General features: G+C 53.1%; 23 non-coding genes and 4 pseudogenes across 23 annotated transcripts; all 27 read right to left on the reverse strand.

Annotated features, from left to right (window-relative positions):
* Positions 1-234: 234 nt before the first annotated feature.
* On the reverse strand, positions 235-353 carry LOC135666326 (5S ribosomal RNA). The gene has a single exon (XR_010509751.1). It is a non-coding gene; the product is annotated as a 5S ribosomal RNA (ribosomal RNA).
* Positions 354-1,530: 1,177 nt separating this feature from the next.
* On the reverse strand, positions 1,531-1,649 carry LOC135666324 (5S ribosomal RNA). Its single transcript, XR_010509749.1, has one exon. It is a non-coding gene; the product is annotated as a 5S ribosomal RNA (ribosomal RNA).
* Positions 1,650-2,193: 544 nt separating this feature from the next.
* On the reverse strand, positions 2,194-2,312 carry LOC135666336 (5S ribosomal RNA). The gene has a single exon (XR_010509762.1). It is a non-coding gene; the product is annotated as a 5S ribosomal RNA (ribosomal RNA).
* Positions 2,313-2,642: 330 nt separating this feature from the next.
* Positions 2,643-2,761, reverse strand: LOC135666345 (5S ribosomal RNA). Its single transcript, XR_010509770.1, has one exon. It is a non-coding gene; the product is annotated as a 5S ribosomal RNA (ribosomal RNA).
* Positions 2,762-3,305: 544 nt separating this feature from the next.
* LOC135666332 (5S ribosomal RNA) lies at positions 3,306-3,424 on the reverse strand. Its single transcript, XR_010509758.1, has one exon. It is a non-coding gene; the product is annotated as a 5S ribosomal RNA (ribosomal RNA).
* A 544-nt stretch (positions 3,425-3,968) lies between these two features.
* LOC135666327 (5S ribosomal RNA) lies at positions 3,969-4,087 on the reverse strand. Its single transcript, XR_010509752.1, has one exon. It is a non-coding gene; the product is annotated as a 5S ribosomal RNA (ribosomal RNA).
* Positions 4,088-5,264: 1,177 nt separating this feature from the next.
* On the reverse strand, positions 5,265-5,383 carry LOC135666335 (5S ribosomal RNA). Its single transcript, XR_010509761.1, has one exon. It is a non-coding gene; the product is annotated as a 5S ribosomal RNA (ribosomal RNA).
* A 544-nt stretch (positions 5,384-5,927) lies between these two features.
* LOC135666328 (5S ribosomal RNA) lies at positions 5,928-6,046 on the reverse strand. Its single transcript, XR_010509753.1, has one exon. It is a non-coding gene; the product is annotated as a 5S ribosomal RNA (ribosomal RNA).
* Positions 6,047-7,223: 1,177 nt separating this feature from the next.
* On the reverse strand, positions 7,224-7,342 carry LOC135666329 (5S ribosomal RNA). Its single transcript, XR_010509754.1, has one exon. It is a non-coding gene; the product is annotated as a 5S ribosomal RNA (ribosomal RNA).
* Positions 7,343-8,519: 1,177 nt separating this feature from the next.
* Positions 8,520-8,638, reverse strand: LOC135666337 (5S ribosomal RNA). The gene has a single exon (XR_010509763.1). It is a non-coding gene; the product is annotated as a 5S ribosomal RNA (ribosomal RNA).
* A 1,176-nt stretch (positions 8,639-9,814) lies between these two features.
* LOC135666339 (5S ribosomal RNA) lies at positions 9,815-9,933 on the reverse strand. Its single transcript, XR_010509764.1, has one exon. It is a non-coding gene; the product is annotated as a 5S ribosomal RNA (ribosomal RNA).
* Positions 9,934-10,477: 544 nt separating this feature from the next.
* On the reverse strand, positions 10,478-10,596 carry LOC135666347 (5S ribosomal RNA). Its single transcript, XR_010509772.1, has one exon. It is a non-coding gene; the product is annotated as a 5S ribosomal RNA (ribosomal RNA).
* A 544-nt stretch (positions 10,597-11,140) lies between these two features.
* On the reverse strand, positions 11,141-11,259 carry LOC135666342 (5S ribosomal RNA). The gene has a single exon (XR_010509767.1). It is a non-coding gene; the product is annotated as a 5S ribosomal RNA (ribosomal RNA).
* Positions 11,260-11,803: 544 nt separating this feature from the next.
* On the reverse strand, positions 11,804-11,922 carry LOC135666331 (5S ribosomal RNA). Its single transcript, XR_010509756.1, has one exon. It is a non-coding gene; the product is annotated as a 5S ribosomal RNA (ribosomal RNA).
* A 544-nt stretch (positions 11,923-12,466) lies between these two features.
* Positions 12,467-12,585, reverse strand: LOC135666341 (5S ribosomal RNA). Its single transcript, XR_010509766.1, has one exon. It is a non-coding gene; the product is annotated as a 5S ribosomal RNA (ribosomal RNA).
* A 1,177-nt stretch (positions 12,586-13,762) lies between these two features.
* LOC135666340 (5S ribosomal RNA) lies at positions 13,763-13,881 on the reverse strand. The gene has a single exon (XR_010509765.1). It is a non-coding gene; the product is annotated as a 5S ribosomal RNA (ribosomal RNA).
* Positions 13,882-14,425: 544 nt separating this feature from the next.
* On the reverse strand, positions 14,426-14,544 carry LOC135666357 (5S ribosomal RNA). Its single transcript, XR_010509775.1, has one exon. It is a non-coding gene; the product is annotated as a 5S ribosomal RNA (ribosomal RNA).
* A 544-nt stretch (positions 14,545-15,088) lies between these two features.
* On the reverse strand, positions 15,089-15,207 carry LOC135666330 (5S ribosomal RNA). The gene has a single exon (XR_010509755.1). It is a non-coding gene; the product is annotated as a 5S ribosomal RNA (ribosomal RNA).
* A 544-nt stretch (positions 15,208-15,751) lies between these two features.
* LOC135666343 (5S ribosomal RNA) lies at positions 15,752-15,870 on the reverse strand. Its single transcript, XR_010509768.1, has one exon. It is a non-coding gene; the product is annotated as a 5S ribosomal RNA (ribosomal RNA).
* A 544-nt stretch (positions 15,871-16,414) lies between these two features.
* LOC135666346 (5S ribosomal RNA) lies at positions 16,415-16,533 on the reverse strand. The gene has a single exon (XR_010509771.1). It is a non-coding gene; the product is annotated as a 5S ribosomal RNA (ribosomal RNA).
* A 544-nt stretch (positions 16,534-17,077) lies between these two features.
* Positions 17,078-17,174, reverse strand: LOC135666351 (5S ribosomal RNA; annotated as a pseudogene).
* A 544-nt stretch (positions 17,175-17,718) lies between these two features.
* Positions 17,719-17,837, reverse strand: LOC135666348 (5S ribosomal RNA). The gene has a single exon (XR_010509773.1). It is a non-coding gene; the product is annotated as a 5S ribosomal RNA (ribosomal RNA).
* Positions 17,838-18,381: 544 nt separating this feature from the next.
* LOC135666352 (5S ribosomal RNA) lies at positions 18,382-18,478 on the reverse strand (annotated as a pseudogene).
* A 544-nt stretch (positions 18,479-19,022) lies between these two features.
* On the reverse strand, positions 19,023-19,141 carry LOC135666333 (5S ribosomal RNA). The gene has a single exon (XR_010509759.1). It is a non-coding gene; the product is annotated as a 5S ribosomal RNA (ribosomal RNA).
* Positions 19,142-19,684: 543 nt separating this feature from the next.
* Positions 19,685-19,781, reverse strand: LOC135666353 (5S ribosomal RNA; annotated as a pseudogene).
* A 544-nt stretch (positions 19,782-20,325) lies between these two features.
* LOC135666354 (5S ribosomal RNA) lies at positions 20,326-20,422 on the reverse strand (annotated as a pseudogene).
* A 544-nt stretch (positions 20,423-20,966) lies between these two features.
* LOC135666358 (5S ribosomal RNA) lies at positions 20,967-21,085 on the reverse strand. Its single transcript, XR_010509776.1, has one exon. It is a non-coding gene; the product is annotated as a 5S ribosomal RNA (ribosomal RNA).
* Positions 21,086-21,381: the final 296 nt, after the last annotated feature.

Genomic DNA, 21,381 nt, shown 5'->3' on the forward strand with positions numbered 1-21,381 from the left:
GGCCGCTCGGGGCACAAAAAGGAGTGCAACACGAGGACTTCCCAGGGGGTCACCCATCCTAGAACCATGTCTGGTCATTGTATGTTTTATGAAGAAATTTTTAGATGATGATTTCATTATTCTCCTGCTATATATATGTTAATGACATATTTATTGTTGGCCATAATGCTGGAAAAATTGAAATGCTTAAAAGAGAGTTTTAAGTAAGTCTTTTGGCCGCTCGGGGCGCAAAAAGGAGTGCAACACAAGGACTTCCCAGGGGGTCACCCATCCTAGTACTACTCTCGCCCAAGCAGGCTTAACTTCGGAGTTCTGATGGGATCCGGTGCTTTAGTGCTGGTATGATCGCACTCGTTTTGTGTGCGTCGTCCCTCGCCTTTGTTCACGTCGCGGACGGCGCATCGACGACCGGAGCCCCGAAACCTCTCGAACGATCTCGGAATCGCCATTGTCGGATCCCTCCGATGCCCACGAGGCCGACCGCGTACCGGACACGGCAAGCGCGCGCCGAAACCATCGGGACTTTCTCGAACGAACTCGGAATCGCTATTGCGGCCCCATTCCGGAAAGCTCTCTCCGAGCCCCACGAGACTGACAGCGTAGCGGTCACGGCAAATTCCGAGGCCCAAAACCATCGCCTCGGAGGTCGACGGGAGAGGTTTTGACTGCTCGGGGCGCAAAAAGGAGTGCAACACGAGGACTTCCCTGGGGGTCACCCATCCTAGAACCATGTCTGGTCATTGTATGTTTTATGAAGAAATTTTTAGATGATGATTTCATTATTCTCCTGCTATATATATGTTAATGACATATTTATTGTTGGCCATAATGCTGGAAAAATTGAAAAGCTTAAAAGATAGTTTTGAGTAAGTCTTTTGGCCGCTCGGGGCGCAAAAAGGAGTGCAACACGAGGACTTCCCACGGGTGACCCAAGCACGCTTAACTTCGGAGTTCTGATGTGATCCGGTGCTGGTATGATCGCACTCGTTTTGTGTGCATCGTCCCTCGCCTTTGAGCACGTCGCGGACGGCGCATCGACGACCGGAGCCCCGAAACCTCTCGAACGATCTCGGAATCGCCATTGTCGGATCCCTCCGATGCCCACGAGGCCGACCGCGTACCGGACACGGCAAGCGCGCGCCGAAACCATCGGGACTTTCTCGAATGAACTCGGAATCGCTATTGCGGCTCCATTCCGGAAAGCTCTCTCCGAGCCCTACGAGACTGACTGCTTAGCGGTCACGGCAAATTCCGAGGCCCAAAACCATCGCCTCGGAGGTCGACGGGAGAGGTTTTGGCCGCTCGGGGCGCAAAAAGGAGTAAAACACGAGGACTTCCCAGGGGGTCACCCATCTTAGAACCATGTCTGGTCATTGTATGTTTTATGAAGAAATTTTTAGATGATGATTTCATTATTCTCCTGCTATATATATGTTAATGACATATTTATTGTTGGCCATAATGCTGGAAAAATTGAAAAGCTTAAAAGAGAGTTTTAAGTAAGTCTTTTGGCCGCTCGGGGCGCAAAAAGGAGTGCAACACGAGGACTTCCCAGGGGGTCACCCATCCTAGTACTACTCTCGCCCAAGCAGGCTTAACTTCGGAGTTCTGATGGGATCCGGTGCTTTAGTGCTGGTATGATCGCACTCGTTTTGTGTGCGTCGTCCCTCGCCTTTGTGCACGTCGCGGACGGCGCATCGACGACCGGAGCCCCGAAACCTCTCGAACGATCTCGGAATCGCCATTGTCGGATCCCTCCGATGCCCACGAGGCCGACCGCGTACCGGACACGGCAAGCGCGCGCCGAAACCATCGGGACTTTCTCGAACGAACTCGGAATCGCTATTGCGGCCCCATTCCGGAAAGCACTCTCCGAGCCCCACGAGACTGACTGCGTAGCGGTCACGGCAAATTCCGAGGCCCAAAACCATCGCCTCGGAGGTCGACGGGAGAGGTTTTGGCCGCTCGAGGCGCAAAAAGGAGTGCAACACGAGGACTTCCCAGGGGGTCACCCATCCTAGAACCATGTCTGGTCATTGTATGTTTTATGAAGAAATTTTTAGATGATGATTTCATTATTCTCATGCTATATATATGTTCATGACATATTTATTGTTGGCCATAATGCTGGAAAAATTGAAAAGCTTAAAAGAGAGTTTTAAGTAAGTCTTTTGGCCGCTCGGGGCGCAAAAAGGAGTGCAACACGAGGACTTCCCAGGGGGTCACCCATCCTAGTACTACTCTAGCCCAAGCAGGCTTAACTTCGGAGTTCTGATGGGATCCGGTGCTTTAGTGCTGGTATGAGCGCACTCGTTTTGTGTGCGTCGTCCCTCGCCTTTGTGCACGTCGCGGACGGCGCATCGACGACCGGAGCCCCGAAACCTCTCGAACGATCTCGGAATCGCCATTGTCGGATCCCTCCGATGCCCACGAGGCCGACCGTGTACCGGACACGGCAAGCGCGCGCCGAAACCATCGGGACTTTCTCGAACGAACTCGGAATCGCTATTGCGGCCCCATTCCGGAAAGCTCTCTCCGAGCCCCACGAGACTGACTACGTAGCGGTCACGGCAAATTCCGAGGCCCAAAACCATCGCCTCGGAGGTTGACGGGAGAGGTTTTGGCCGCTCGGGGCGCAAAAAGGAGTGCAACACGAGGACTTCCCAGGGGGTCACCAATCCTTGTACTACTCTCGCCCAAGCACGATTAACTTCGGAGTTCTGATGGGATCCGGGGCTTTAGTGCTGGTATGATCGCACTTGTTTTGTGTGCGTCGTCCCTCGCCTTTGTGCACGTCGCGGACGGCGCATCGACGACCGGAGCCCCGAAACCTCTCGAACGATCTCGGAATCGCCATTGTCGGATCCCTCCGATGCCCACGAGGCCGACCGCGTACCGGACACGGCAAGCGCCCGCCGAAACCATCGGGACTTTCTCGAACGAACTCGGAATCGCTATTGCGGCCCCATTCCGGAAAGCTCTCTCCGAGCCCCACGAGACTGACTGCGTAGCGGTCACGGCAAATTCTGAGGCCCAAAACCATCGCCTCGGAGGTCGACGGGAGAGGTTTTGGCCGCTCGGGGCGCAAAAAGGAGTAAAACACGAGGACTTCCCAGGGGGTCACCCATCTTAGAACCATGTCTGGTCATTGTATGTTTTATGAAAAAATTTTTAGATGATGATTTCATTATTCTCCTGCTATATATATGTTAATGACATATTTATTGTTGGCCATAATGCTGGAAAAATTGAAAAGCTTAAAAGAGAGTTTTAAGTAAGTCTTTTGGCCGCTCGGGGCGCAAAAAGGAGTGCAACACGAGGACTTCCCAGGGGGTCACCCATCCTAGTACTACTCTCGCCCAAGCAGGCTTAACTTCGGAGTTCTGATGGGATCCGATGCTTTAGTGCTGGTATGATCGCACTCGTTTTGTGTGCGTCGTCCCTCGCCTTTGTGCACGTCGCGGACGGCGCATCGACGACCGGAGCCCCGAAACCTCTCGAACGATCTCGGAATCGCCATTGTCGGATCCCTCCGATGCCCACGAGGCCGACCGCGTACCGGACACGGCAAGCGCGCGCCGAAACCATCGGGACTTTCTCGAACGAACTCGGAATCGCTATTGCGGCCCCATTCCGGAAAGCTCTCTCCGAGCCCCACGAGACTGACTGCGTAGCGGTCATGGCAAATTCCGAGGCCCAAAACCATCGCCTCGGAGGTCGACGGGAGAGGTTTTGGCTGCTCGGGGCACAAAAAGGAGTGCAACACGAGGACTTCCCAGGGGGTCACCCATCCTAGAACCATGTCTGGTCATTGTATGTTTTATGAAGAAATTTTTAGATGATGATTTCATTATTCTCCTGCTATATATATGTTAATGACATATTTATTGTTGGCCATAATGCTGGAAAAATTGAAAAGCTTAAAAGAGAGTTTTAAGTAAGTCTTTTGGCCGCTCGGGGCGCAAAAAGGAGTGCAACACAAGGACTTCCCAGGGGGTCACCCATCCTAGTACTACTCTCGCCCAAGCAGGCTTAACTTCGGAGTTCTGATGGGATCCGGTGCTTTAGTGCTGGTATGATCGCACTCGTTTTGTGTGCGTCATCCCTCGCCTTTGTTCACGTCGCGGACGGCGCATCGACGACCGGAGCCCCGAAACCTCTCGAACGATCTCGGAATCGCCATTGTCGGATCCCTCCGATGCCCACGAGGCCGACCGCGTACCGGACACGGCAAGCGCCCGCCGAAACCATCGGGACTTTCTCGAACGAACTCGGAATCGCTATTGCGGCCCCATTCCGGAAAGCTCTCTCCGAGCCCCACGAGACTGACAGCGTAGCGGTCACGGCAAATTCCGAGGCCCAAAACCATCGCCTCGGAGGTCGACGGGAGAGGTTTTGGCTGCTCGGGGCGCAAAAAGGAGTGCAACACGAGGACTTCCCAGGGGGTCACCCATCCTAGAACCATGTCTGGTCATTGTATGTTTTATGAAGAAATTTTTAGATGATGATTTCATTATTCTCCTGCTATATATATGTTAATGACATATTTATTGTTGGCCATAATGCTGGAAAAATTGAAAAGCTTAAAAGATAGTTTTAAGTAAGTCTTTTGGCCGCTCGGGGCGCAAAAAGGAGTGCAACACGGGGACTTCCCATGGGTGACCCAAGCACGCTTAACTTCGGAGTTCTGATGTGATCCGGTGCTGGTATGATCGCACTCGTTTTGTGTGCGTCGTCCCTCGCCTTTGTGCACGTCGCGGACGGCGCATCGACGACCGGAGCCCCGAAACCTCTCGAACGATCTCGGAATGGCCATTGTCGGATCCCTCCGATGCCCACGAGGCCGACCGCGTACCGGACACGGCAAGCGCGCGCCGAAACCATCGGGACTTTCTCGAATGAACTCGGAATCGCTATTGCGGCTCCATTCCGGAAAGCTCTCTCCGAGCCCTACGAGACTGACTGCTTAGCGGTCACGGCAAATTCCGAGGCCCAAAACCATCGCCTCGGAGGTCGACGGGAGAGGTTTTGGCCGCTCGGGGCGCAAAAAGGAGTAAAACACGAGGACTTCCCAGGGGGTCACCCATCTTAGAACCATGTCTGGTCATTGTATGTTTTATGAAAAAATTTTTAGATGATGATTTCATTATTCTCCTGCTATATATATGTTAATGACATATTTATTGTTGGCCATAATGCTGGAAAAATTGAAAAGCTTAAAAGAGAGTTTTAAGTAAGTCTTTTGGCCGCTCGGGGCGCAAAAAGGAGTGCAACACGAGGACTTCCCAGGGGGTCACCCATCCTAGTACTACTCTCGCCCAAGCAGGCTTAACTTCGGAGTTCTGATGGGATCCGGTGCTTTAGTGCTGGTATGATCGCACTCGTTTTGTGTGCGTCGTCCCTCGCCTTTGTGCACGTCGCGGACGGCGCATCGACGACCGGAGCCCCGAAACCTCTCGAACGATCTCGGAATCGCCATTGTCGGATCCCTCCGATGCCCACGAGGCCGACCGCGTACCGGACACGGCAAGCGCGCGCCGAAACCATCGGGACTTTCTCGAACGAACTCGGAATCGCTATTGCGGCCCCATTCCGGAAAGCTCTCTCCGAGCCCCACGAGACTGACTGCGTAGCGGTCATGGCAAATTCCGAGGCCCAAAACCATCGCCTCGGAGGTCGACGGGAGAGGTTTTGGCCGCTCGGGGCACAAAAAGGAGTGCAACACGAGGACTTCCCAGGGGGTCACCCATCCTAGAACCATGTCTGGTCATTGTATGTTTTATGAAGAAATTTTTAGATGATGATTTCATTATTCTCCTGCTATATATATGTTAATGACATATTTATTGTTGGCCATAATGCTGGAAAAATTGAAAAGCTTAAAAGAGAGTTTTAAGTAAGTCTTTTGGCCGCTCGGGGCGCAAAAAGGAGTGCAACACAAGGACTTCCCAGGGGGTCACCCATCCTAGTACTACTCTCGCCCAAGCAGGCTTAACTTCGGAGTTCTGATGGGATCCGGTGCTTTAGTGCTGGTATGATCGCACTCGTTTTGTGTGCGTCGTCCCTCGCCTTTGTTCACGTCGCGGACGGCGCATCGACGACCGGAGCCCCGAAACCTCTCGAACGATCTCGGAATCGCCATTGTCGGATCCCTCCGATGCCCACGAGGCCGACCGCGTACCGGACACGGCAAGCGCGCGCCGAAACCATCGGGACTTTCTCGAACGAACACGGAATCTTTATTGCGGCCCCATTCCGGAAAGCTCTCTCCGAGCCCCACGAGACTGACAGCGTAGCGGTCACGGCAAATTCCGAGGCCCAAAACCATCGCCTCGGAGGTCGACGGGAGAGGTTTTGGCTGCTCGGGGCGCAAAAAGGAGTGCAACACGAGGACTTCCCTGGGGGTCACCCATCCTAGAACCATGTCTGGTCATTGTATGTTTTATGAAGAAATTTTTAGATGATGATTTCATTATTCTCCTGCTATATATATGTTAATGACATATTTATTGTTGGCCATAATGCTGGAAAAATTGAAAAGCTTAAAAGATAGTTTTGAGTAAGTCTTTTGGCCGCTCGGGGCGCAAAAAGGAGTGCAACACGAGGACTTCCCACGGGTGACCCAAGCACGCTTAACTTCGGAGTTCTGATGTGATCCGGTGCTGGTATGATCGCACTCGTTTTGTGTGCATCGTCCCTCGCCTTTGTGCACGTCGCGGACGGCGCATCGACGACCGGAGCCCCGAAACCTCTCGAACGATCTCGGAATCGCCATTGTCGGATCCCTCCGATGCCCACGAGGCCGACCGCGTACCGGACACGGCAAGCGCGCGCCGAAACCATCGGGACTTTCTCGAACGAACTCGGAATCGCTATTGCGGCCCCATTCCGGAAAGCTCTCTCCGAGCCCCACGAGACTGACTGCGTAGCGGTCACGGCAAATTTCGAGGCCCAAAACCATCGCCTCGGAGGTCGACGGGAGAGGTTTTGGCCGCTCGGGGCACAAAAAGGAGTGCAACACGAGGACTTCCCAGGGGGTCACCCATCCTAGAACCATGTCTGGTCATTGTATGTTTTATGAAGAAATTTTTAGATGATGATTTCATTATTCTCCTGCTATATATATGTTAATGACATATTTATTGTTGGCCATAATGCTGGAAAAATTGAAAAGCTTAAAAGAGAGTTTTAAGTAAGTCTTTTGGCCGCTCGGGGCGCATAAAGGAGTGCAACACAAGGACTTCCCAGGGGGTCACCCATCCTAGTACTACTCTCGCCCAAGCAGGCTTAACTTCGGAGTTCTGATGGGATCCGGTGCTTTAGTGCTGGTATGATCGCACTCATTTTGTATGCGTCGTCCCTCGCCTTTGTGCACGTCGCGGACGGCGCATCGACGACCGGAGCCCCGAAAACTCTCGAACGATCTCGGAATCGCCATTGTCGGATCCCTCCGATGCCCACGAGGCCGACCGCGTACCGGACACGGCAAGCGCGCGCCGAAACCATCGGGACTTTCTCGAACGAACTCGGAATCGCTATTGCGGCCCCATTCCGGAAAGCTCTCTCCGAGCCCCACGAGACTGACTGCGTAGCGGTCACGGCAAATTCCGAGGCCCAAAACCATCGCCTCGGAGGTCGACGGGAGAGGTTTTGGCTGCTCGGGGCGCAAAAAGGAGTGCAACACGAGGACTTCCCTGGGGGTCACCCATCCTAGAACCATGTCTGGTCATTGTATGTTTTATGAAGAAATTTTTAGATGATGATTTCATTATTCTCCGGCTATATATATGTTAATGACATATTTATTGTTGGCCATAAGGCTGGAAAAATTGAAAAGCTTAAAAGATAGTTTTAAGTAAGTCTTTTGGCCGCTCGGGGCGCAAAAAGGAGTGCAACACGAGGACTTCCCACGGGTGACCCAAGCACGCTTAACTTCGGAGTTCTGATGTGATCCGGTGCTGGTATGATCGCACTCGTTTTGTGTGCATCGTCCCTCGCCTTTGTGCACGTCGCGGACGGCGCATCGACGACCGGAGCCCCGAAACCTCTTGAACGATCTCGGAATCGCCATTGTCGGATCCCTCCGATGCCCACGAGGCCGACCGCGTACCGGACACGGCAAGCGCGCGCCGAAACCATCGGGACTTTCTCGAACGAACTCGGAATCGCTATTGCGGCCCCATTCCGGAAAGCTCTCTCCGAGCCCCACGAGACTGACTGCGTAGCGGTCACGGCAAATTCCGAGGCCCAAAACCATCGCCTCGGAGGTCGACGGGAGAGGTTTTGGCCGCTCGAGGCGCAAAAAGGAGTGCAACACGAGGACTTCCCAAGGGGTCACCCATCCTAGAACCATGTCTGGTCATTGTATGTTTTATGAAGAAATTTTTAGATGATGATTTCATTATTCTCATGCTATATATATGTTCATGACATATTTATTGTTGGCCATAATTCTGGAAAAATTGAAAAGCTTAAAAGAGAGTTTTAAGTAAGTCTTTTGGCCGCTCGGGGTGCAAAAAGGAGTGCAACACGAGGACTTCCCAGGGGGTCACCCATCCTAGTACTACTCTAGCCCAAGCAGGCTTAACTTCGGAGTTCTGATGGGATCCGGTGCTTTAGTGCTGGTATGAGCGCACTCGTTTTGTGTGCGTCGTCCCTCGCCTTTGTGCACGTCGCGGACGGCGCATCGACGACCGGAGCCCCGAAACCTCTCGAACGATCTCGGAATCGCCATTGTCGGATCCCTCCGATGCCCTCGAGGCCGACCGCGTACCGGACACGGCAAGCGCGCGCCGAAACCATCGGGACTTTCTCGAACGAACTCGGAATCGCTATTGCGGCCCCATTCCGGAAAGCTCTCTCCGAGCCCCACGAGACTGACTGTGTAGCGGTCACGGCAAATTCCGAGGCCCAAAACCATCGCCTCGGAGGTCGACGGGAGAGGTTTTGGCTGCTCGGGGCGCAAAAAGGAGTGCAACACGAGGACTTCCCTGGGGTTCACCCATCCTAGAACCATGTCTGGTCATTGTATGTTTTATGAAGAAATTTTTAGATGATGATTTCATTATTCTCCTGCTATATATATGTTAATGACATATTTATTGTTGGCCATAAGGCTGGAAAAATTGAAAAGCTTAAAAGATAGTTTTAAGTAAGTCTTTTGGCCGCTCGGGGCGCAAAAAGGAGTGCAACACGAGGACTTCCCACGGGTGACCCAAGCACGCTTAACTTCGGAGTTCTGATGTGATCCGGTGCTGGTATGATCGCACTCGTTTTGTGTGCATTGTCCCTCGCCTTTGTGCACGTCGCGGACGGCGCATCGACGACCGGAGCCCCGAAACCTCTTGAACGATCTCGGAATCGCCATTGTCGGATCCCTCCGATGCCCACGAGGCCGACCGCGTACCGGACACGGCAAGCGCGCACCGAAACCATCGGGACTTTCTCGAACGAACTCGGAATCGCTATTGCGGCCCCATTTCGGAAAGCTCTCTCCGAGCCCCACGAGACTGACTGCGTAGCGGTCACGGCAAATTCCGAGGCCCAAAACCATCGCCTCGGAGGTCGACGGGAGAGGTTTTGGCCGCTCGAGGCGCAAAAAGGAGTGCAACACGAGGACTTCCCAGGGGGTCACCCATCCTAGAACCATGTCTGGTCATTGTATGTTTTATGAAGAAATTTTTAGATGATGATTTCATTATTCTCATGCTATATATATGTTCATGACATATTTATTGTTGGCCATAATTCTGGAAAAATTGAAAAGCTTAAAAGAGAGTTTTAAGTAAGTCTTTTGGCCCTCGGGGCGCAAAAAGGAGTGCAACACGAGGACTTCCCAGGGGGTCACCCATCCTAGTACTACTCTAGCCCAAGCAGGCTTAACTTCGGAGTTCTGATGGGATCCGGTGCTTTAGTGCTGGTATGAGCGCACTCGTTTTGTGTGCGTCGTCCCTCGCCTTTGTGCACGTCGCGGACGGCGCATCGACGACCGGAGCCCCGAAACCTCTCGAACGATCTCGGAATCGCCATTGTCGGATCCCTCCGATGCCCACGAGGCCGACCGCGTACCGGACACGGCAAGCGCGCGCCGAAACCATCGGGACTTTCTCGAACGAACTCGGAATCGCTATTGCGGCCCCATTCCGGAAAGCTCTCTCCGAGCCCCACGAGACTGACTACGTAGCGGTCACGGCAAATTCCGAGGCCCAAAACCATCGCCTCGGAGGTCGACGGGAGAGGTTTTGGCCGCTCGGGGCGCAAAAAGGAGTGCAACACGAGGACTTCCCAGGGGGTCACCCATCCTAGAACCATGTCTGGTCATTGTATGTTTTATGAAGAAATTTTTAGATGATGATTTCATTATTCTCCTGCTATATATATGTTAATGACATATTTATTGTTGGCCATAATGCTGGAAAAATTGAAAAGCTTAAAAGAGAGTTTTAAGTAAGTCTTTTGGCCGCTCGGGGCGCGAAAAGGAGTGCAACACGAGGACTTCCCAGGGGGTCACCCATCCTAGTACTACTCTCGCCCAAGCAGGCTTAACTTCGGAGTTCTGATGGGATCCGGTGCTTTAGTGCTGGTATGATCGCACTCGTTTTGTGTGCGTCGTCCCTCGCCTTTGTTCACATCGCGGACGGCGCATCGACGACCGGAGCCCCGAAACCTCTCGAACGATCTCGGAATCGCCATTGTCGGATCCCTCCGATGCCCACGAGGCCGACCACGTACCGGACACGGCAAGCGCGCGCCGAAACCATCGGGACTTTCTCGAACGAACTCGGAATCGCTATTGCGGCCCCATTCCGGAAAGCTCTCTCCGAGCCCCACGAGACTGACTGCGTAGCGGTCACGGCAAATTCCGAGGCCCAAAACCATCGCCTCGGAGGTCGACGGGAGAGGTTTTGGCCGTTCGGGGCGCAAAAAGGAGTGCAACACGAGGACTTCCCAGGGGGTCACCCATCCTAGAACCATGTCTGGTCATTGTATGTTTTATGAAGAAATTTTTAGATGATGATTTCATTATTCTCCTGCTATATATATGTTAATGACATATTTATTGTTGGCCATAATGCTGGAAAAATTGAAAAGCTTAAAAGAGAGTTTTAAGTAAGTCTTTTGGCCGCTCGGGGCGCAAAAAGGAGTGCAACACAAGGACTACCCAGGGGGTCACCCATCCTAGTACTACTCTCGCCCAAGCAGGCTTAACTTCAGAGTTCTGATGGGATCCGGTGCTTTAGTGCTGGTATGATCGCACTCATTTTGTATGCGTCGTCCCTCGCCTTTGTGCACGTCGCGGACGGCGCATCGACGACCGGAGCCCCGAAACCTCTCGAACGATCTCGGAATCGCCATTGTCGGATCCCTCCGATGCCCACGAGGCCGACCGCGTACCGGACACGGCAAGCGCGCGCCGAAACCATCGGGACTTTCTCGAACGATCTCGGAATCGCTATTGCGGCCCCATTCCGGAAAGCTCTCTCCGAGCCCCACGAGACTGACTATGTAGCGGTCACGGCAAATTCCGAGGCCCAAAACCATCGCCTCGGAGGTCGACGGGAGAGGTTTTGGCCGCTCGGGGCGCAAAAAGGAGTGCAACACGAGGACTTCCCAGGGGGTCACCCATCCTAGAACCATGTCTGGTCATTGTATGTTTTATGAAGAAATTTTTAGATGATGATTTCATTATTCTCCTGCTATATATATGTTAATGACATATTTATTGTTGGCCATAATGCTGGAAAAATTGAAAAGCTTAAAAGAGAGTTTTAAGTAAGTCTTTTGGCCGCTCGGGGCGCGAAAAGGAGTGCAACACGAGGACTTCCCAGGGGGTCACCCATCCTAGTACTACTCTCGCCCAAGCAGGCTTAACTTCAGAGTTCTGATGGGATCCGGTGCTTTAGTGCTGGTATGATCGCACTCGTTTTGTGTGCGTCGTCCCTCGCCTTTGTTCACATCGCGGACGGCGCATCGACGACCGGAGCCCCGAAACCTCTCGAACGATCTCGGAATCGCCATTGTCGGATCCCTCCGATGCCCACGAGGCCGACCGCGTACCGGACACGGCAAGCGCGCGCCGAAACCATCGGGACTTTCTCGAACGAACTCGGAATCGCTATTGCGGCCCCATTCCGGAAAGCTCTCTCCGAGCCCCACGAGACTGACTGCGTAGCGGTCACGGCAAATTCCGAGGCCCAAAACCATCGCCTCGGAGGTCGACGGGAGAGGTTTTGGCCGCTCGGGGCGCAAAAAGGAGTGCAACACGTGGACTTCCCAGGGGGTCACCCATCCTAGAACCATGTCTGGTCATTGTATGTTTTATGAAGAAATTTTTAGATGATGATTTCATTATTCTCCTGCTATATATATGTTAATGACATATTTATTGTTGGCCATAATGCTGGAAAAATTGAAAAGCTTAAAAGAGAGTTTTAAGTAAGTCTTTTGGCCGCTCGGGGTGCAAAAAGGAGTGCAACACGAGGACTTCCCGGGGGGTCACCAATCCTAGTACTACTCTCGCCCAAGCAGGCTTAACTTCGGAGTTCTGATGGGATCCGGTGCTTTAGTGCTGGTATGATCGCACTCGTTTTGTGTGCGTCGTCCCTCGCCTTTGTGCACGTCGCGGACGGCGCATCGACGACCGGAGCCCCGAAACCTCTCGAACGATCTCGGAATCGCCATTGTCGGATCCCTCCAATGCCCACGAGGCCGACCGCGTACCGGACACGGCAAGCGCGCGCCGAAACCATCGGGACTTTCTCGAACGAACTCGGAATCGCTATTGGGGCCCCATTCCGGAAAGCTCTCTCCGAGCCCCACGAGACTGACAGCGTAGCGGTCACGGCAAATTCTGAGGCCCAAAACCATCGCCTCGGAGGTCGACGGGAGAGGTTTTGGCTGCTCGGGGCGCAAAAAGGAGTGCAACACGAGGACTTCCCTGGGGGTCACCCATCCTAGAACCATGTCTGGTCATTGTATGTTTTATGAAGAAATTTTTAGATGATGATTTCATTATTCTCCTGCTATATATATGTTAATGACATATTTATTGTTGGCCATAATGCTGGAAAAATTGAAAAGCTTAAAAGATAGTTTTGAGTAAGTCTTTTGGCCGCTCGGGGCGCAAAAAGGAGTGCAACACGAGGACTTCCCACGGGTGACCCAAGCACGCTTAACTTCGGAATTCTGATGTGATCCGGTGCTGGTATGATCGCACTCGTTTTGTGTGCATCGTCCCTCGCCTTTGTGCACGTCGTGGACGGCGCATCGACGACCGGAGCCCCGAAACCTCTCGAACGTTCTCGGAATCGCCATTGTCGGATCCCTCCGATGCCCACGAGGCCGACCGCGTACCGGACACGGCAAGCGCGCGCCGAAACCATCGGGACTTTCTCGAACGAACTCGGAATCGCTATTGCGGCCCCATTCCGGAAAGCTCTCTCCGAGCCCCACGAGACTGACTGCGTAGTGGTCACGGCAAATTCCGAGGCCCAAAACCATCGCCTCGGAGGTCGACGGGAGAGGTTTTGGCCGCTCGAGGCGCAAAAAGGAGTGCAACACGAGGACTTCCCAGGGGGTCACCCATCCTAGAACCATGTCTGGTCATTGTATGTTTTATGAAGAAATTTTTAGATGATGATTTCATTATTCTCATGCTATATATATGTTCATGACATATTTATTGTTGGCCATAATGCTGGAAAAATTGAAAAGCTTAAAAGAGAGTTTTAAGTAAGTCTTTTGGCCGCTCGGGGCGCAAAAAGGAGTGCAACACGAGGACTTCCCAGGGGGTCACCCATCCTAGTACTACTCTAGCCCAAGCAGGCTTAACTTCGGAGTTCTGATGGGATCCGGTGCTTTAGTGCTGGTATGAGCGCACTCGTTTTGTGTGCGTCGTCCCTCGCCTTTGTGCACGTCGCGGACGGCGCATCGACGACCGGAGCCCCGAAACCTCTCGAACGATCTCGGAATCGCCATTGTCGGATCCCTCCGATGCCCACGAGGCCGACCGCGTACCGGACACGGCAAGCGCGCGCCGAAACCATCGGGACTTTCTCGAACGAACTCGGAATCGCTATTGCGGCCCCATTCCGGAAAGCTCTCTCCGAGCCCCACGAGACTGACTATGTAGCGGTCACGGCAAATTCCGAGGCCCAAAACCATCGCCTCGGAGGTCGACGGGAGAGGTTTTGGCCGCTCGGGGCGCAAAAAGGAGTGCAACACGAGGACTTCCCAGGGGGTCACCCATCCTAGAACCATGTCTGGTCATTGTATGTTTTATGAAGAAATTTTTAGATGATGATTTCATTATTCTCCTGCTATATATATGTTAATGACATATTTATTGTTGGCCATAATGCTGGAAAAATTGAAAAGCTTAAAAGAGAGTTTTAAGTAAGTCTTTTGGCCGCTCGGGGCGCGAAAAGGAGTGCAACACGAGGACTTCCCAGGGGGTCACCCATCCTAGTACTACTCTCGCCCAAGCAGGCTTAACTTCGGAGTTCTGATGGGATCCGGTGCTTTAGTGCTGGTATGATCGCACTCGTTTTGTGTGCGTCGTCCCTCGCCTTTGTTCACATCGCGGACGGCGCATCGACGACCGGAGCCCCGAAACCTCTCGAACGATCTCGGAATCGCCATTGTCGGATCCCTCCGATGCCCACGAGGCCGACCGCGTACCGGACACGGCAAGCGTGCGCCGAAACCATCGGGACTTTCTCGAACGAACTCGGAATCGCTATTGCGGCCCCATTCCGGAAAGCTCTCTCCGAGCCCCACGAGACTGACTGCGTAGCGGTCACGGCAAATTCCGAGGCCCAAAACCATCGCCTCGGAGGTCGACGGGAGAGGTTTTGGCCGCTCGGGGCGCAAAAAGGAGTGCAACACGAGGACTTCCCAGGGGGTCACCCATCCTAGAACCATGTCTGGTCATTGTATGTTTTATGAAGAAATTTTTAGATGATGATTTCATTATTCTCCTGCTATATATATGTTAATGACATATTTATTGTTGGCCATAATGCTGGAAAAATTGAAAAGCTTAAAAGAGAGTTTTAAGTAAGTCTTTTGGCCGCTCGGGGCGCAAAAAGGAGTGCAACACAAGGACTTCCCAGGGGGTCACCCATCCTAGTACTACTCTCGCCCAAGCAGGCTTAACTTCGGAGTTCTGATGGGATCCGGTGCTTTAGTGCTGGTATGATCGCACTCGTTTTGTGTGCGTCGTCCCTCGCCTTTGTGCACGTCGCGGACGGCGCATCGACGACCGGAGCCCCGAAACCTCTCGAACGATCTCGGAATCGCCATTGTCGGATCCCTCCGATGCCCACGAGGCCGACCGCGTACCGGACACGGCAAGCGCGCGCCGAAACCATCGGGACTTTCTCGAACGAACTCGGAATCGCTATTGCGGCCCCATTCCGGAAAGCTCTATCCGAGCCCCACGAGACTGACTGCGTAGTGGTCACGGCAAATTCCGAGGCCCAAAACCATCGCCTCGGAGGTCGACGGGAGAGGTTTTGGCCGCTCGGGGCGCAAAAAGGAGTGCAACACGAGGACTTCCCAGGGGGTCACCCATCCTAGAACCATGTCTGGTCATTGTATGTTTTATGACGAAATTTTTAGATGATTATTTCATTATTCTCCTGCTATATATATGTTAATGACATATTTATTGTTGGCCATAATGCTGGAAAAATTGAAAAGCTTAAAAGAGAGTTTTAAGTAAGTCTTTTGGCCGCTCGGGGCGCAAAAAGGAGTGCAACACGATGACTTCCTAGGGGGTCACCAATCCTAGTACTACTCTCGCCCAAGCACGCTTAACTTCGGAGTTCTGATGGGATCCGGTGCTTTAGTGCTGGTATGATCGCACTCGTTTTGTGTGCGTCGTCCCTCGCCTTTGTGCACGTCGCGGACGGCGCATCGACGACCGGAGCCCCGAAACCTCTCGAACGATCTCGGAATCGCCATTGTCGGATCCCTCCGATGCCCACGAGGCCGACCGCGTACCGGACACGGCAAGCGCGCGCCGAAACCATCGGGACTTTCTCGAACGAACTCGGAATCGCTATTGCGGCCCCATTCCGGAAAGCTCTCTCCGAGCCCCACGAGATTGACTGCGTAGCGGTCACGGCAAATTCCGAGGCCCAAAACCATCGCCTCGGAGGTCGACGGGAGAGGTTTTGGCCGCTCGGGGCGCAAAAAGGAGTGCAACACGAGGACTTCCCAGGGGGTCACCCATCCTAGAACCATGTCTGGTCATTGTATGTTTTATGAAGAAATTTTTAGATGATGATTTCATTATTCTCCTGCTATATATATGTTAATGACATATTTATTGTTGGCCATAATGCTGGAAAAATTGAAAAGCTTAAAAGAGAGTTTTAAGTAAGTGTTTTGGCCGCTCGGGGCGCAAAAAGGAGTGCAACACGATGACTTCCTAGGGGGTCACCAATCCTAGTACTACTCTCGCCCAAGCAGGCTTAACTTCGGAGTTCTGATGGGATCCGGTGCTTTAGTGCTGGTATGATCGCACTCGTTTTGTGTGCGTCGTCCCTCGCCTTTGTGCACGTCGCGGACGGCGCATCGACGACCGGAGCCCCGAAACCTCTCGAACGATCTCGGAATCGCCATTGTCGGATCCCTCCGATGCCCACGAGGCCGACCGCGTACCGGACACGGCAAGCGCGCGCCGAAACCATCGGGACTTTCTTGAACGAACTCGGAATCGCTATTGCGGCCCCATTCCGGAAAGCTCTCTCCGAGCCCCACGAGACTGACTGCGTAGCGGTCACGGCAAATTCCGAGGCCCAAAACCATCGCCTCGGAGGTCGATGGGAGAGGTTTTGGTCGCTCGGGGCGCAAAAAGGAGTGCAACACGAGGACTTCCCAGGGGGTCACCCATCCTAGAACCATGTCTGGTCATTGTATGTTTTATGAAGAAATTTTTAGATGATGATTTCATTATTCTCCTGCAATATATATGTTAATGACATATTTATTGTTGGCCATAATGCTGGAAAAATTGAAAAGCTTAAAAGAGAGTTTTAAGTAAGTGTTTTGGCCGCTCGGGGCGCAAAAAGGAGTGCAACACGAGGACTTCCCATGGGTGACCCAAGCACGCTTAACTTCGGAGTTCTGATGGGATCCGGTGCTTTAGTGCTGGTATGATCGCACTCGTTTTGTGTGCGTCGTCCCTCGCCTTTGTGCACGTCGCGGACGGCGCATCGACGACCGGAGCCCCGAAACCTCTCGAACGATCTCGGAATCGCCATTGTCGGATCCCTCCGATGCCCACGAGGCCGACCGCGTACCGGACACGGCAAGCGCGCGCCGAAACCATCGGGACTTTCTCGAACGAACTCGGAATCGCTATTGCGGCCCCATTCCGGAAAGCTCTCTCCGAGCCCCACGAGATTGACTGCGTAGCGGTCACGGCAAATTCCGAGGCCCAAAACCATCGCCTCGGAGGTCGACGGGAGAGGTTTTGGCCGCTCGGGGCGCAAAAAGGAGTGCAACACGAGGACTTCCCAGGGGGTCACCCATCCTAGAACCATGTCTGGTCATTGTATGTTTTATGAAGAAATTTTTAGATGATGATTTCATTATTCTCCTGCTATATATATGTTAATGACATATTTATTGTTGGCCATAATGCTGGAAAAATTGAAAAGCTTAAAAGAGAGTTTTAAGTAAGTGTTTTGGCCGCTCGGGGCGCAAAAAGGAGTGCAACACGATGACTTCCTAGGGGGTCACCAATCCTAGTACTACTCTCGCCCAAGCAGGCTTAACTTCGGAGTTCTGATGGGATCCGGTGCTTTAGTGCTGGTATGATCGCACTCGTTTTGTGTGCGTCGTCCCTCGCCTTTGTGCACGTCGCGGACGGCGCATCGACGACCGGAGCCCCGAAACCTCTCGAACGATCTCGGAATCGCCATTGTCGGATCCCTCCGATGCCCACGAGGCCGACCGCGTACCGGACACGGCAAGCGCGCGCCGAAACCATCGGGACTTTCTCGAACGAACTCGGAATCGCTATTGCGGCCCCATTCCGGAAAGCTCTCTCCGAGCCCCACGAGACTGACTGCGTAGCGGTCACGGCAAATTCCGAGGCCCAAAACCATCGCCTCGGAGGTCGACGGGAGAGGTTTTGGTCGCTCGGGGCGCAAAAAGGAGTGCAACACGAGGACTTCCCAGGGGGTCACCCATCCTAGAACCATGTCTGGTCATTGTATGTTTTATGAAGAAATTTTTAGATGATGATTTCATTATTCTCCTGCAATATATATGTTAATGACATATTTATTGTTGGCCATAATGCTGGAAAAATTGAAAAGCTTAAAAGAGAGTTTTAAGTAAGTGTTTTGGCCGCTCGGGGCGCAAAAAGGAGTGCAACACGAGGACTTCCCATGGGTGACCCAAGCACGCTTAACTTCGGAGTTCTGATGGGATCCGGTGCTTTAGTGCTGGTATGATCGCACTCGTTTTGTGTGCGTCGTCCCTCGCCTTTGTGCACGTCGCGGACGGCGCATCGACGACCGGAGCCCCGAAACCTCTCGAACGATCTCGGAATCGCCATTGTCGGATCCCTCCGATGCCCACGAGGCCGACCGCGTACCGGACACGGCAAGCGCGCGCCGAAACCATCGGGACTTTCTCGAACGAACTCGGAATCGCTATTGCGGCCCCATTCCGGAAAGCTCTCTCCGAGCCCCACGAGACTGACTGCATAGCGGTCACGGCAAATTCCGAGGCCCAAAACCATCGCCTCGGAGGTCGACGGGAGAGGTTTTGGCCGCTCGGGGCGCAAAAAGGAGTGCAACACGAGGACTTCCCAGGGGGTCACCCATCCTAGAACCATGTCTGGTCATTGTATGTTTTATGAAGAAATTTTTAGATGATGATTTCATTATTCTCCTGCTATATATATGTTAATGACATATTTATTGTTGGCCATAATGCTGGAAAAATTGAAAAGCTTAAAAGAGAGTTTTAAGTAAGTCTTTTGGCCGCTCGGGGCGCAAAAAGGAGTGCAACACGAGGACTTACCAAGGGGTCACCCATCCTAGTACTACTCTCGCCCAAGCAGGCTTAACTTCGGAGTTCTGATGGGATCCGGTGCTTTAGTGCTGGTATGATCGCACTCGTTTTGTGTGCGTCGTCCCTCGCCTTTGTGCACGTCGCGGACGGCGCATCGACGACCGGAGCCCCGAAACCTCTCGAACGATCTCGGAATCGCCATTGTCGGATCCCTCCGATGCCCACGAGGCCGACCACGTAGCGGACACGGCAAGCGCGCGCCGAAACCATCGGGACTTTCTCGAACGAACTCGGAATCGCTATTGCGGCCCCATTCCGGAAGCTCTCTCCGAGCCCCACGAGACTGACTGCGTAGCGGTCACGGCAAATTCCGAGGCCCAAAACCATCGCCTCGGAGGTCGACGGGAGAGGTTTTGGCTGCTCGGGGCGCAAAAAGGAGTGCAACACGAGGACTTCCCAGGGGGTCACCCATCCTAGAACAATGTCTGGTCATTGTATGTTTTATGAAGAAATTTTTAGATGATGATTTCATTATTCTCCTGCAATATATATGTTAATGACATATTTATTGTTGGCCATAATGCTGGAAAAATTGAAAAGCTTAAAAGAGAGTTTTAAGTAAGTGTTTTGGCCGCTCGGGGCGCAAAAAGGAGTGCAACACGAGGACTTCCCATGGGTGACCCAAGCACGCTTAACTTCGGAGTTCTGATGGGATCCGGTGCTTTAGTGCTGGTATGATCGCACTCGTTTTGTGTGCGTCGTCCCTCGCCTTTGTGCACGTCGCGGACGGCGCATCGACGACCGGAGCCCCGAAACCTCTCGAACGATCTCGGAATCGCCATTGTCGGATCCCTCCGATGCCCACGAGGCCGACCGCGTACCGGAAACGGCAAGCGCGCGCCGAAACCATCGGGACTTTCTCGAACGAACTCGGAATCGCTATTGCGGCCCCATTCCGGAAAGCTCTCTCCGAGCCCCACGAGATTGACTGCGTAGCGGTCACGGCAAATTCCGAGGCCCAGAACCATCGCCTCGGAGGTCGACGGGAGAGGTTTTGGCCGCTCGGGGCGCAAAAAGGAGTGCAACACGAGGACTTCCCAGGGGGTCACCCATCCTAGAACCATGTCTGGTCATTGTATGTTTTATGAAGAAATTTTTAGATGATGATTTCATTATTCTCCTGCTATATATATGTTAATGACATATTTATTGTTGGCCATAATGCTGGAAAAATTGAAAAGCTTAAAAGAGAGTTTTAAGTAAGTGTTTTGGCCGCTCGGGGCGCAAAAAGGAGTGCAACACGAGGACTTCCCATGGGTGACCCAAGCACGCTTAACTTCGGAGTTCTGATGGGATCCGGTGCTTTAGTGCTGGTATGATCGCACTCGTTTTGTGTGCGTCGTCCCTCGCCTTTGTGCACGTCGCGGACGGCGCATCGACGACCGGAGCCCCGAAACCTCTCGAACGATCTCGGAATCGCCATTGTCGGATCCCTCCGATGCCCACGAGGCCGACCGCGTACCGGACACGGCAAGCGCGCGCCGAAACCATCGGGACTTTCTCGAACGAACTCGGAATCGCTATTGCGGCCCCATTCCGGAAAGCTCTCTCCGAGCCCCACGAGACTGACTGCATAGCGGTCACGGCAAATTCCGAGGCCCAAAACCATCGCCTCGGAGGTCGACCGGAGAGGTTTTGGCCGCTCGGGGCGCAAAAAGGAGTGCAACACGAGGACTTCCCAGGGGGTCACCCATCCTAGAACCATGTCTGGTCATTGTATGTTTTATGAAGAAATTTTTAGATGATGATTTCATTATTCTCCTGCTATATATATGTTAATGACATATTTATTGTTGGCCATAATGCTGGAAAAATTGAAAAGCTTAAAAGAGAGTTTTAAGTAAGTCTTTTGGCCGCTCGGGGCGCAAAAAGGAGTGCAACACGAGGACTTCCCAGGGGGTCACCCATCCTAGTACTACTCTCGCCCAAGCAGGCTTAACTTCGGAGTTCTGATGGGATCCGGTGCTTTAGTGCTGGTATGATCGCACTCGTTTTGTGTGCTTCGTCCCTCGCCTTTGTGCACGTCGCGGACGGCGCATCGACGACCGGAGCCCCGAAACCTCTCGAACGATCTCGGAATCGCCATTGTCGGATCCCTCCGATGCCCACGAGGCCGACCGCGTACCGGACACGGCAAGCGCGCGCCGAAACCATCGGGACTTTCTCGAACGAACTCGGAATCGCTATTGCGGCCCCATTCCGGAAAGCTCTCTCCGAGCCCCACGAGACTGACTGCGTAGCGGTCACGGCAAATTCCGAGGCCCAAAACCATTGCCTCGGAGGTCG

The sequence above is a fragment of the Musa acuminata genome, unplaced genomic scaffold (genome assembly GCF_036884655.1).
Source record: "Musa acuminata AAA Group cultivar baxijiao unplaced genomic scaffold, Cavendish_Baxijiao_AAA HiC_scaffold_1084, whole genome shotgun sequence".
Taxonomy (NCBI): domain Eukaryota; kingdom Viridiplantae; phylum Streptophyta; class Magnoliopsida; order Zingiberales; family Musaceae; genus Musa; species Musa acuminata.